Here is a 12,066-nt window from a genome sequence, read left to right as displayed (position 1 = left end):
ACGACGGGCAGTCTCGTACGCAAATTCCATGCGGCCCCGTAGTTTACCAACATAGGATGACGGGTCCACAGATTCCTGTTGCTCGGCTGGGTTGAAGCCAAGAAACGCGTCTACTGACAATCGAGGATGCCAACCAAACATTAAGTAATGTGGTGGATAGCCGGTGGCATCGCTCTTTGTTGCATTATAGGCTTGAACCAGGGGCGCTATATAAGAGGTCCAGTCTGGTTTTTCATGCTCCTCGAGGGTTGCAAGCATCCCTAGGAGTGTTCTGTTGAACCTTTCGGCTGAGCCGTTTGCCTGAGGATGATAAGGAGTGGTTCGGGTCTTCCGAACCCCTGCGATTTTACACAGCTCCTTTATCACCTTACTCTCAAAGTTACGCCCTTGATCACTATGAAGCTGCTCAGGGAAGCTGTAGTAGGCAATGAACTTTTCGTACAAAGCCTTAGCTGTTGTGTGTGCTGTCTGGTTACGACATGGCACTGCCTGCGCATACCTAGTGAAGTGATCGGTTATAACCAGAATGTTTTCATAACCACTTGAGGATTTCTCAAGACTGAGGAAATCGATACAGAGTATCTGAAGTGGTCTAGAGGATTCTATTGGCACCAACTCAGCAACTGGTTTAACTGGAGTCTTACGTCTTATACAGCGGCCACAAGTGTCAACTTTAGTGTTTACATCCTTCTCCATACCAGGCCAGTAAAAGCGTTGACGTGCCAACCAAAGAGTTTTCTCCCTTCCCTGGTGTCCAACATCATCATGGACACCCTTAAGTGCTAGGGAATGATAATGCTTTGGAAGGACGAGCTGATTTACTTTCTGACCATCGAGAGAAGCGGTTCTATAGAGAACACCATCTCGCAAACACAATTTGTTCCAAGCTCTTAAAAGTTTTTGCACATATGGGGTCTCATTCTGTAATGGTTTCCCCCTGGGATGAAAACCGGTTCTCACCAGATCGGAAACCCTAGCAATGTCCTGATCCACCTGTTGTTCCTGTTTCCAGTCTACTGTGCTAATAGTATCAGATTCCATCGCAAACTCACTGGCCACATGAGCTACGGCAACATCCGATACACTGTCCGCTAATGGAGGCAAGTTAGACACCATAGACTGACATATGGCATGAACAGAATCGGTTTGGACCTGTGACATTCTAGAGAGACCATCGGCATCCAGGTTTTTTTTCCCAGCTCGGTATCTCAGAGTGAAATCATAGTTGGCTAGCGCTGCTACCCACCTCTGACCGGTAGCATCCAGCTTGGCCTTACCCAGCACATAAGTTAAGGGGTTATTGTCTGTGACAACTTCAAACTTATTACCATAGAGATAATCATGAAGTTTCTCTGTAACCGCCCATTTCAATGCTAGAAATTCTAATTTATGTGCCGGATAATTCCGTTCACTGGGTCTAAGGCCCCGACTCGCATACGCAATTACTTTCTCCTTTCCCTCTTGTACCTGGTACAAAACTGCACCCAAGCCTAAAGAACTGGCATCTGTATGTACAAGAAAATCTTTTGAGAAGTCAGCATATGCCAGAACAGGGGGTTGCGTCAGTTTTTGTTTAACCAAATCAAAGGCCTCCTGCTGGGGTGTACCCCAAACCCATTTGGCTTTAGCCTTAGGCTTAGACTTTCGAGACTTAGCCGTTTTGGTTTTTTCTTCTTCAAGTCATGGCCTTGAAGCAGACTATTAAGAGGCTGGACTACCTTGGCATAATCCTTTAAAAATCGCCGATAATAGCCGCTAAATCCTAAAAACTGACGTAAATCCTTTACGTTCTTTGGCTCGGGCCAATCCTTAACAGCAGACACCTTTTCAGGGTCTGTTGCTATACCGTACTCTGAGACGACATGACCGAGATACGTCACTGAAGACTTAAAAAGCTCACACTTGGATGGTTTAAGTTTCAAGCCGTGCTGTACGAGTCTTGAGAATACGGACTCTAACCTTATGAGGTGTTCGTCAAAAGTTTTGGAGAATATCAAAATATCGTCAAGAAAGATGAGACACTCGCGCAGATGCATATCACCCATGCACTTTTCCATTAAACGCTGGAACGTAGCTGGTGCATTGGTGAGACCAAAACCCATCCGCTTGGTTTCCCAGAAACCCAAATTGCCCACGGAAAATGCGGTTTTCTCTCTATCAGCTTCGTCTACCTCGACCTGCCAATAACCCGAACGAAGGTCTAGCTTCGAAAAATATCGCGACCCGCATAAAGTATCCACGGTGTCGTCGAATCGAGGTAACATATATGCATCTCTGCGCGTACGAGAGTTCAACATACGGTAATCAATACAAAAACGTAGACTACCGTCTTTCTTGCGAACAAGTACCACATTACTAGAGAATGGACTTTTACTCTCCGTAATAACATCAGCTTCCAGCATATCACGTATATGCTGTCGCACTTCCTCATACATGCCGGGAGGTATTTTCCGGTAAGGCTGCTTAAAAGGCCTTTCCTCGATGAGGTCGATCTTGTGCTTAACAATGTTTGTACAGCCGATATCAAAAGCACTGGTGGAAAATGCATGCTTCCAATTACCTAAAACCTGACGAACCCTCAACAGCTGCGCCTCAGAAAGATTTTGTGTGTCAACATGAAGACCCAGTTCCTCGGGTAAGGACACTGGAGAGTCAACCTGTGAATCTGAAGCCAGATTATCAACAATTTTAACCTCATTAGCAAGACAGAGGGTTGCCCTCGGGTTAATAACTATTGGCTTCGCTGTAATATTACAGATCTTCACAGGTAACTTGACACTAGACACATTCTGTCTAACCCTAACAACTCTGGGGCAGACTGTATACTTAAGGTTAGTATCATAAAAGTTTTCTGTAACGAGATTTGAAGTACCCGGGTCAATACCCCGGACCATACCGTTAACAACCATGGACTCATAAGGAGCCAGCTTGACAGACTTCCTGTTAAAAGATTTCACAGTGTAAGAACAGGTAATACTATCGATTGCTGTTTGCCATGATGTAGGTATACTTGAATAAGTTTCATCAACGTTTAGATCTCTAACTAAACGAATAACATTTGTTCCTAACAACACAGGACAAGTCTTGTTATAATCAGTGTCAGGCACGATCAAAGCTAGAATGCTAAATGATTTGTCATTTATGAAAGGTATACACAAATCTAACTCAATATATCCTAAGTAATTTAACTTAGAACCATTGGCCACTGTTATATCTACAGCAAGTGTATTCAAATCCTGTAACTCAGGTTTATTGGACAACTTCTTATAAAATCCATATGACATAGTGGAAACCATAGAACCACTGTCTATCAAACACTTGACTTTGTGTCCCTCAATGACCACATGACATTCGTTGGATACTCCTACCAAACGATTCAAAATATCAGTGTGACCTTGACCTTGACCTTCATTGACGGTCTCTACGCGGCCACTAGCAGAGACCGCTAGTTGTTTGGGTGCTCCTTGGACTTACCCTTATCCTGACCTGATTTAGGATTGTTTCGGTTACCCCGGTAACCACGACCTCTATTTGACCTCTGTCCTTGACCCTTATTATGACCTTGGCCTGATTTGCCATGCTCCGCATTACCAAGTTTGGAGAGAATCTGATCAAATTTTTGATCGATTCTAGCCGAGAGTCTGTCCTCAACATCTTTGAGTTTATCCTTAAAGTCCTTGCTAATCTCTGAAGGATTAGTAGTTACCTGTTGCTGTTCAAGTTCACAAGTAACAGAGTGACTATGACTCTTAACCTTTTTCTTGTTATCAGTGGAATGTACAGTATCCTGTTTAGAAATATTGATTTCTTTTTCCACCATGCGGATTTCTCGCAATAGTTGGTCATAACTCGTAATTGAGTCATATTTGTGCCTAGTCTGACTCCGTAACTGATCCGAGTACAATGACGTCCAAAATTTGTGACGCAAGAGATCATTTTTTGCTGACCTGTGTAAGGAACCATTATCTATCGCTGTCTGTAATAGTGATTCCAATCGACACCCAAAATTGACAACACACTCATCAGGTCTTTGTTTTGAATTAAAAAATTCCGCATGACCATACCATGAGTTGATGTATCGCCAAATAAAGAACATAATTTGGACAAAATCTGAGGTACAGTAGACCCCTCTCCTAACGTCATAATCATACGTCGCGCAGTACCACGCAACGACCGACGGATCGCCTGAATCAACAAGCTGGGAGAGACATCTGGGTCTCTGTCCAAACTCCTGATCTCAAATCTCCACTCCATATAGGATATGTCCCCTTTCATGGGAGGGTCATCCCCAGAAAATGGTGGAATCTTGGGTACAGTATGGGACCTATTACCCGAAAATGATGAAGTGCCATCATTACTTGTGCTATTTAAAAATGAAATAGAACTAGATCTCCCTCTATCCAAGGGGGGAATAACTGATGGTTTAACACCAGTTCCATCCACAGTACCCTTAGTGGATATAACATATTTCCCTTTGGATAAGAGATGTCTAATCATGTCATCATCAGACATTGTAGGTGATTCGGGATCAACTTTGACCCCAGGTTTAACCTGTTTATCCCCTGGGCCGCCAGAAGCTACTCCAGCTCCCTTCCCATCATCCATACCTACTGTATCATGATCCATCTGTATTGGACTGGACATAACTGCATATATATATACAGGTTATGTCAACATACAAGCTTACAATAAGTAATAAATGCAAAATAAACAATCATACACAATCATGAAAGATTTTAGTGACAAAACGCCTCATCCATACCCGAGCCAAAACTCTGCCGGGATGAACACCGTCTTTAAATAAATCAAAATTAACCACAGGTTTCCTGCCTTTTCTCTTGTATTTCAAAAGGTCTGCTCTAAAATTTAGAGATTTTACACCTAAATGTTGGTCTACCTCCTGAATGTAATTGTTTAATAAAGTAATTCTGCCATCCAGAATCCTATCCTGATCTATAAACAAATCAGGGCACTGGTGACCCTTATAAGTATTCCAGGATACAATTGAATATGGAGGAATATCTAAAAAAATATTAGCTTGATTGTTGAAAAGTTCTTAACAAATGATACAATCCTATCAATTTGAAAATGAATAAATTCCTCACACTCATTGTCGCTGTTTTGAGCGAGATCTATAAATTTGCCCTTCTTGCTGGTTAAGTCACACGTACCTATCCAGATGTATAATGTGATATCCCCATAATTTCTTTGTTTACCAGCAAGATTTGACTTTAGCCAATTATAAGTTTGATTGAAATTTGCTCCAGGCCAACAATTTATTTCTAGTTCGAACCCTAAACATTTGATTAAATCCAAATTCCTTAATAAAGAAAAACCTTTACTACTAGTTACAAGTATAGGTCTACTAGATAACCTTTGCGGGGATTCAATTGGTTTATCTAAATACTTCTCCAACTTACTCAAACTCATTAGAATTATCTGAGGTCCAAAATGACAAAAGTGGATACAAAATATATATCGCCCCTATTGATAACACTAGTTATAGATATCAATGACAACTATCAACAGTAAACAACAATTACAACATTAATATACAAGAATTACCAAGAGTAGGCAGCCAGGTGCAAATCAATGAATAAATATGACAATATGATGAAACACAGTTGAAAACAGGATCAATGCAGATATACATACATGCTTACCTTACTCTATGATGTGCATTTGGGAATCAGGGTATAGTGCAAGGGAGGTAACCTATCATGATGATGAGTCAATGATGATGATGATGATGATGGTGATGGTGATGGTGCTCAGTGACAGTGATCAAATCCTTCCAGCCCTGGCAAGAAAACTAGAACAATGAATACATGAAATATCACTCACAAACCCACACAAGCATCCTGACAGTTATGCAACTTATGGTCATAATAATCATACAAAGTACATGATAAGCTGAGAAACACGAGGACAAATTTAAGTTAACTAGCAAAATAGAATGTGAAATGGAAATTAGGCTACTGAAGTCAATTTTGAGATCAACAACAGTTACAAAAAATTAATGTGTAAATGTGTCAAAATTTATAATTAATTCTAATGACTATATCAATTTAAAGTTATATATGATTTACGAATAATTATTGATACATAATAGCAACATAGAAATCAAATTATTAATCACAATAAAGTATTTGAATGTCTATAACTTCACACGTTAGCAATGCCAACAACAGTCACTCGCGAATCATCAATTATCAAATGCACATATGCGCAAGCACACGTGGCGATATCAAAGTCATCCTGTCACAAGTACAGTCTGTCTTCAGCCAAACTTGGTACGATACACGTTATACAACCAATGCAAACACTAACGAAATGCCGTATTCTTGGCGTCGAAACAGGACGATACGTAAACACACACTAACACAAAGGTCACTTCCGGGTCACAGATCCTCCCAAACGGATCGCGGATCGACCGCCATGGCGGGCACCTGCTCCGGTTTGTCGGCGCAGCCCTGGTCTTCCTCAAAATACCAAACCACGTTGGGCGCCAATTTGTAGCATGGGTTCCCCAAAATAATAAGGGACGCTGTCTCTTGGTACAAATGTTTATTAATTGGTACGAAGACCTGCAAAGCAGATAAAGTATAAAAGTATAAGTTCTCTCACACGTCATTCACACGGTGATATAAATGGACAGAAATGGACATATTATATTTACATGATGAATACGTTTAATGAACACTTTCATACAGATACTTACCAGGGCTTCTTGGCTCTTTGTGAAAATGGTGATAGCTGGGGTTGAGCTCGACAGGGACGTCCGTTCCTGTCGAGAGGTGAAGTGAGAGTGCGGTGGGGAGAGGCCGGTGATAGAATGTGGACAAGTGGTCCGTGCCGCACGTGCACTTACATACATTTAAATGACGAATGGCGCGATGATTTAAAATGATGTAAACAACACCTGGCTACAATGATAAAATAATGTAAGACTCATTAACCAAAACAATTCGTTTTGTTGTTTGCGACTAGTGTTACTGAACATATTAAAAACTATTATTCTATGATTGAATATTTCTAAATGAATTAGATTCTTGTTTGCCACAAGTTTTATTGATTATTCTTATTTTTCTTTTTAATCGCGTATTTGTAGTTTTAGTTATAATAGTGATGTGTTGGATGGTGTAGCAATAGATCCTTCATAGACCATTCCAATTGATAGCAGTTCAGTTAACAAATTACTGATACCAGCGGAGTTTAAATATTAGTTGGTCTTCTAAACAACGAATATGGACAGGAATTTAGCTCCAAATGACCACATATGTTAAATTTAGCATAGTCAGTTGATCTATATGTCTTCCTTAATAAGTTATGTATTCTTATATGAATAAAAGGATTTTTTAAAGGAATAAACAATAAATAAACAGTATTTTGAGAAATACATATCAAAGGAAACTGAAATATAAATCATAGTCTCATGTATTGGTCCGCACTGGGAACAATCATATCAACCTCTTTCTAAACATTATTACTAGTTTACGACATGTATGTAAAGTAGACCAAAGCTTGGAAAGTAATACGCCATTTCGAAATAAAAAAATGTATAAAGGAAAACTCGAAGGTATATAATTGCAAATACACCTGATAAAGAAAGTCTTTAACAAACATAACACCGACAATCACACGTTGCGCATTTACATCAAATGTCGAGGGCATCAAAGTTCCATGACTTCTTTTGAATGACGCCATTTGCAGAAAACTATCAATTTAACTTCTGACGATTTCTAACTACTTCCGACCGGATGTGAGACATTCAAGCGTCACGCAGGCTTCCCGGTATCACGTTTCAAGCGTCGAGATGACAGGGACTACTTAATTGTGTAATCGCAGCACCTAGCCCTCTTCAGACTTCCGGAAGACAATGAAGCGTTGTTGAGATATAGATGACAATCAAAGCGTTGTTGAGATAAAGACGACAATTGAGCGTTGTTGAGAAGACTGTTGATTGACTTGCAGTCAGGGAGCCCTTGACAGGGACAATAAGTGAACACAGTGTAAGAGGAGCTGCGATAAGATTGTCCCCACTTGAATGTGTCACGAGAGCCGAGGGCCGTGTTTGCTAGTTTGCATCGATTTTACTGTCTTCTTTATTTTTCTCAAACGATTTCCACTTTAATTAAAGATTCCAATTTAATTGAAAATTGTCATTGTGAAATATCACATTTCAAAAAGATAAAGAGCAACATTTGCATTACAACAATTCACTTCCCGACCAACATTAATCTGAAATCAAAACATTTATATTATCTTGTGATGGTTGATAAAATGGCAAGTTTTTCTGTGTTTTGATTTGAATGTTTACAAGTTTGATCAGTGACTTCCAGAAAGGCAATGACATCACTGTTGGAGATTTCGACAATCAAACCAATCTGTAAATAATGTGAAAGCGGTGAAAGTTTGTGTTCAAGATTAGAATAATCTATTTAAATATGGAAATTTGTATGCAAGTCCTTCTGTGAAAGCAATATAATGTTATTTATATGTCTATTGTACGATGGCCCGTTTGAGCCTGTCAAATTACAACTACGTTATTGAATAAGTTGTACATTTATAAATTGACAAAGTGTACATGACTATTTACTCTTTAGAAGTTGTACATTTATAAATTGACAAAGTGTACATGACCATTTACGTTGGGCAGGGCAAGGTATCGGCGTGAGATATTGAGAGACTACTGGTGAATGGGGATTTTAGATATGGTTTAGCCTTGATTCAAATTGCAGCGCTAACGTGACAAACAATAAAACGCAGGCTATCATCAGTTCGACATTCCCTGTAAATGCAGTCAGTTATATAGGATTTGGTCTTCAAATTTTATCTATAAACATACAAATACAACTTAGATACTGTCTTGAAAACATGACTTCAGCAAATATAATTGTCTGTATACGGAAAACAATGAGGGGACGTGGTCTGCGCTTAATTTTTTGTCACGTTATCGCTGCAATATTAATGAAAGCTGAACCAAAGGTCAAGACTGGAATCTAACATTCCCCATTCACCAGTCACCCAATAACTCACGCCGATACCTTGCCCTGCCCACCGTAAATGGTCATGTACACTTTGTCAATTTATAAATGTACAACTACTTAAGAGTAAATGGTCATGTACACTTTGTCAATTTATAAATGTACAATTTATTTAATCAGGTAGTTGTAATTTGACAGGCTCAAACGGGCCATCGTACTATTGAATAAAAAATTTGTAAAAAAAAAGAAAAAAAAAACCTGAAAAGAAAATAATAAGAAAACCGTGTTTATCAAAGATATTAATGAATGCAGTTTAATTCCATAAACCTATTTTCTAGGTATTGGATAATATTGGACATCTGGTATATGATCTTCAGTTCAGTATTGGGTCTTAGAGACGGACTATCTGGTCCTTTGTATGTAATTTTATGTCTCGGATTATATCTCTTTAGGATAGTTCTTTAAATCGTAAAATACTAAATTGTACAACACATCACTGCCATGTGTACTTTAAAAAACTCTTTGTTAAACTTTCAGATTGACCTTGGAACTTCAATTGTATATTTATTGATACTTATACAGATAGGAAATGTCACATCAATGAATAATTCAATGTACACAATTCAACCATCTTTGTGTAGTTTCTGAATACAAAATTTATCATTGTACGATTAAGTCACTCTTTACAGGTTATCCCCATTTAACATAAACATACATGTAGAAACTGTTAAATGACACTTCATATAAATGAAAAAAAAAACCAATATATTACTTATATTCTCCACTGAGGCAAGATGGACAAAACAACAGGACAGTGACTTGTATCGAGAGTTAAATGCAATATTTGCCTGTTTTCTGTAAACTGTGACCTGGTCGGTGGGCTTGTCTGGGTTCTATATACTGTGACCAGGTGGGTGTGCTTGTCTGGGTTCTATATACTGTGACCAGGTGGATGTGCTTGTCCGGGTTCTATACACTGTGATCAGGTGGGTGTGCTGTTCGGTGTCAGTATACTGTGACCAAGTTGGTGTGCTTGTTCGGTGTCTTTATACTGTGGCCAGGTGGGTGTGCTTGTTCGCTGTCAGTATACTGTGACCAGATGGGTATGTTAATCGGTGTCGTGGTCGGCATATTTCAGTGATATAACACTATACTAAGGATTTCCGCTCTCACAACACTACTACAGCCTCCCAAAACATACAGACATTCATACATTGCAACACATTGCACACATGGGAGGCTGTCCTTAAATTACCTTGACCTGTAATAATAACGAAAAACAAAAGCTGGCCTATGTCATAAGTAAAGAGTGAGAGGGATAGGACATAACATCAAATTATAGATTGAGCGGAAAACAATTAACATCTAATGCTTTACTGTAGAGACATTTCATACTTTATGCATAGTTTGCTATCTACTGTAAAGAAAATGGTATTGCTGGATTTTTACATTGACAACTATTTGAGGTGTGTATTATGTTGAAAAACCCCAGTAAGATATGCGACCTACGCCTGTATGGTATTCATGTATTCCTATATCTCCGTTAAGATATTCTCCATCGGGGTGATCAATGACATCTTTACCAATTCGTCAAATGTAGTCCAGACTTTCATTTTCTTCGGCAGTTCCTCTGTCCACTTGCAAGTCCTTCATCCATATCAACTTTGCTAGCCAAGGATAGTCTGTACGATATTCTTATGTTTCCTCCCCGCGCCACCTGCTGGATCGCCGCTGATAACGTTGTTACGCCCTATCCATTTACTAAGGAGCAACCAATAGGTTAAAAAAATGGCAGCGCCCTTTAAAAAGGGTTTTTTGCGATTTATTCAAAATACCAAAATTTACCATATTTGTGAGATTTTTGTTTATACGGTTTTGTGATTCATGTTCTAGTGTGTGACTTTTGTCACTAGATCAAAGTATAGTTTTGCATATTTTTTTTACTTTGTAAAACAACTACGCATGCATTTATCTTTAATATCTGTTTGGAGAGCAACTTGACAGGCATGGCGTGCCTTGATCTTCTTTGCCATCACTTCTGTTCTGTGTGGTTTGCATATAGAAAGCGCGTTTCCATAAGTCGGCTGAACTAGCCGCATCCAATCAGAATGGGAAAGCAGGAACTTTCCGTTTGATATGAGATGTGTTAAGGGAAAAATATCACAACTAACGTGTGTCTTCAAACGTGATATAAAATGTCCGTACTTACAATGTTCGCGTGATGTATGTGCGTCACCATCGTTTTACCTGTTTGTCATACTTCATAGTTACACTTCACTTATCTTTTATAACCTGCTCTGCACTGTATCACTTCTCTCCTCAAGTATCATGTAATAACGATATGTGGCGATTGTAACTATTTAAGGTGGAATAGGGAGATGAATGAAACAGTTCGTCGACATCACCATGTATGAAACAGTCCGTCGACATCAATATGCATGAAACAGTCCGTCGACATCAACATGCATGAAACAATCCGTCGACATCAACATGTATGAAACAGTCCGTCAATATCAGCATGCATGAAACAATCCGTCGACATCAATATGCATGAAACAGTCCGTCGACATCAACATGCATGAAACAATCCGTCGACATCAACATGAATGAAACAGTCCGTCGACATCAACATGCGTGAAACAGTTCGTCGACATCAACATACATTCAACAATCCGTCGACATCAACATGCGTGAAACAATCCGTCGACATCAACATGGATGAAACAGTCCGTCGACATCAATATGCATGAAACAGTCCGTCGACATCAACATGAATGAAACAGTCCGTCGACATCAACATGCGTGAAACAGTCCGTCGACATCAACATACATGAAACAGTGCATTGACATCAACGTGCATGAAACAGTGCGTCGACGCTAACATGCATGAAAGAGTGCGTCGTCGTCAACATACATGAAACAGAGCGTCTACATCAACATACATGAAACAGTGCGTCGACGTCAACATACATGACATATAGTGTCGACATCTACATGCATGAAACAGTGCGTCGACATCAACATGCATCTAACAGAGCGTCTACATCAACATATATGAGGCAGTGCGTCGACATATCTT

The 12,066-nt window shown here is 39.4% G+C and overlaps 1 pseudogene; it reads right to left on the bottom strand.

Annotated features, from left to right (window-relative positions):
- Nucleotides 1-905: 905 nt before the first annotated feature.
- LOC138320574 (uncharacterized) lies at nt 906-6,936 on the bottom strand (annotated as a pseudogene).
- Between the last annotated feature and the right edge of the window lie 5,130 nt (nt 6,937-12,066).

This window comes from Argopecten irradians, chromosome 4 (genome assembly GCF_041381155.1).
Source record: "Argopecten irradians isolate NY chromosome 4, Ai_NY, whole genome shotgun sequence".
Taxonomy (NCBI): Eukaryota; Metazoa; Mollusca; class Bivalvia; order Pectinida; family Pectinidae; genus Argopecten; species Argopecten irradians.
This window is presented reverse-complemented; position numbering and strand designations above follow the sequence as displayed.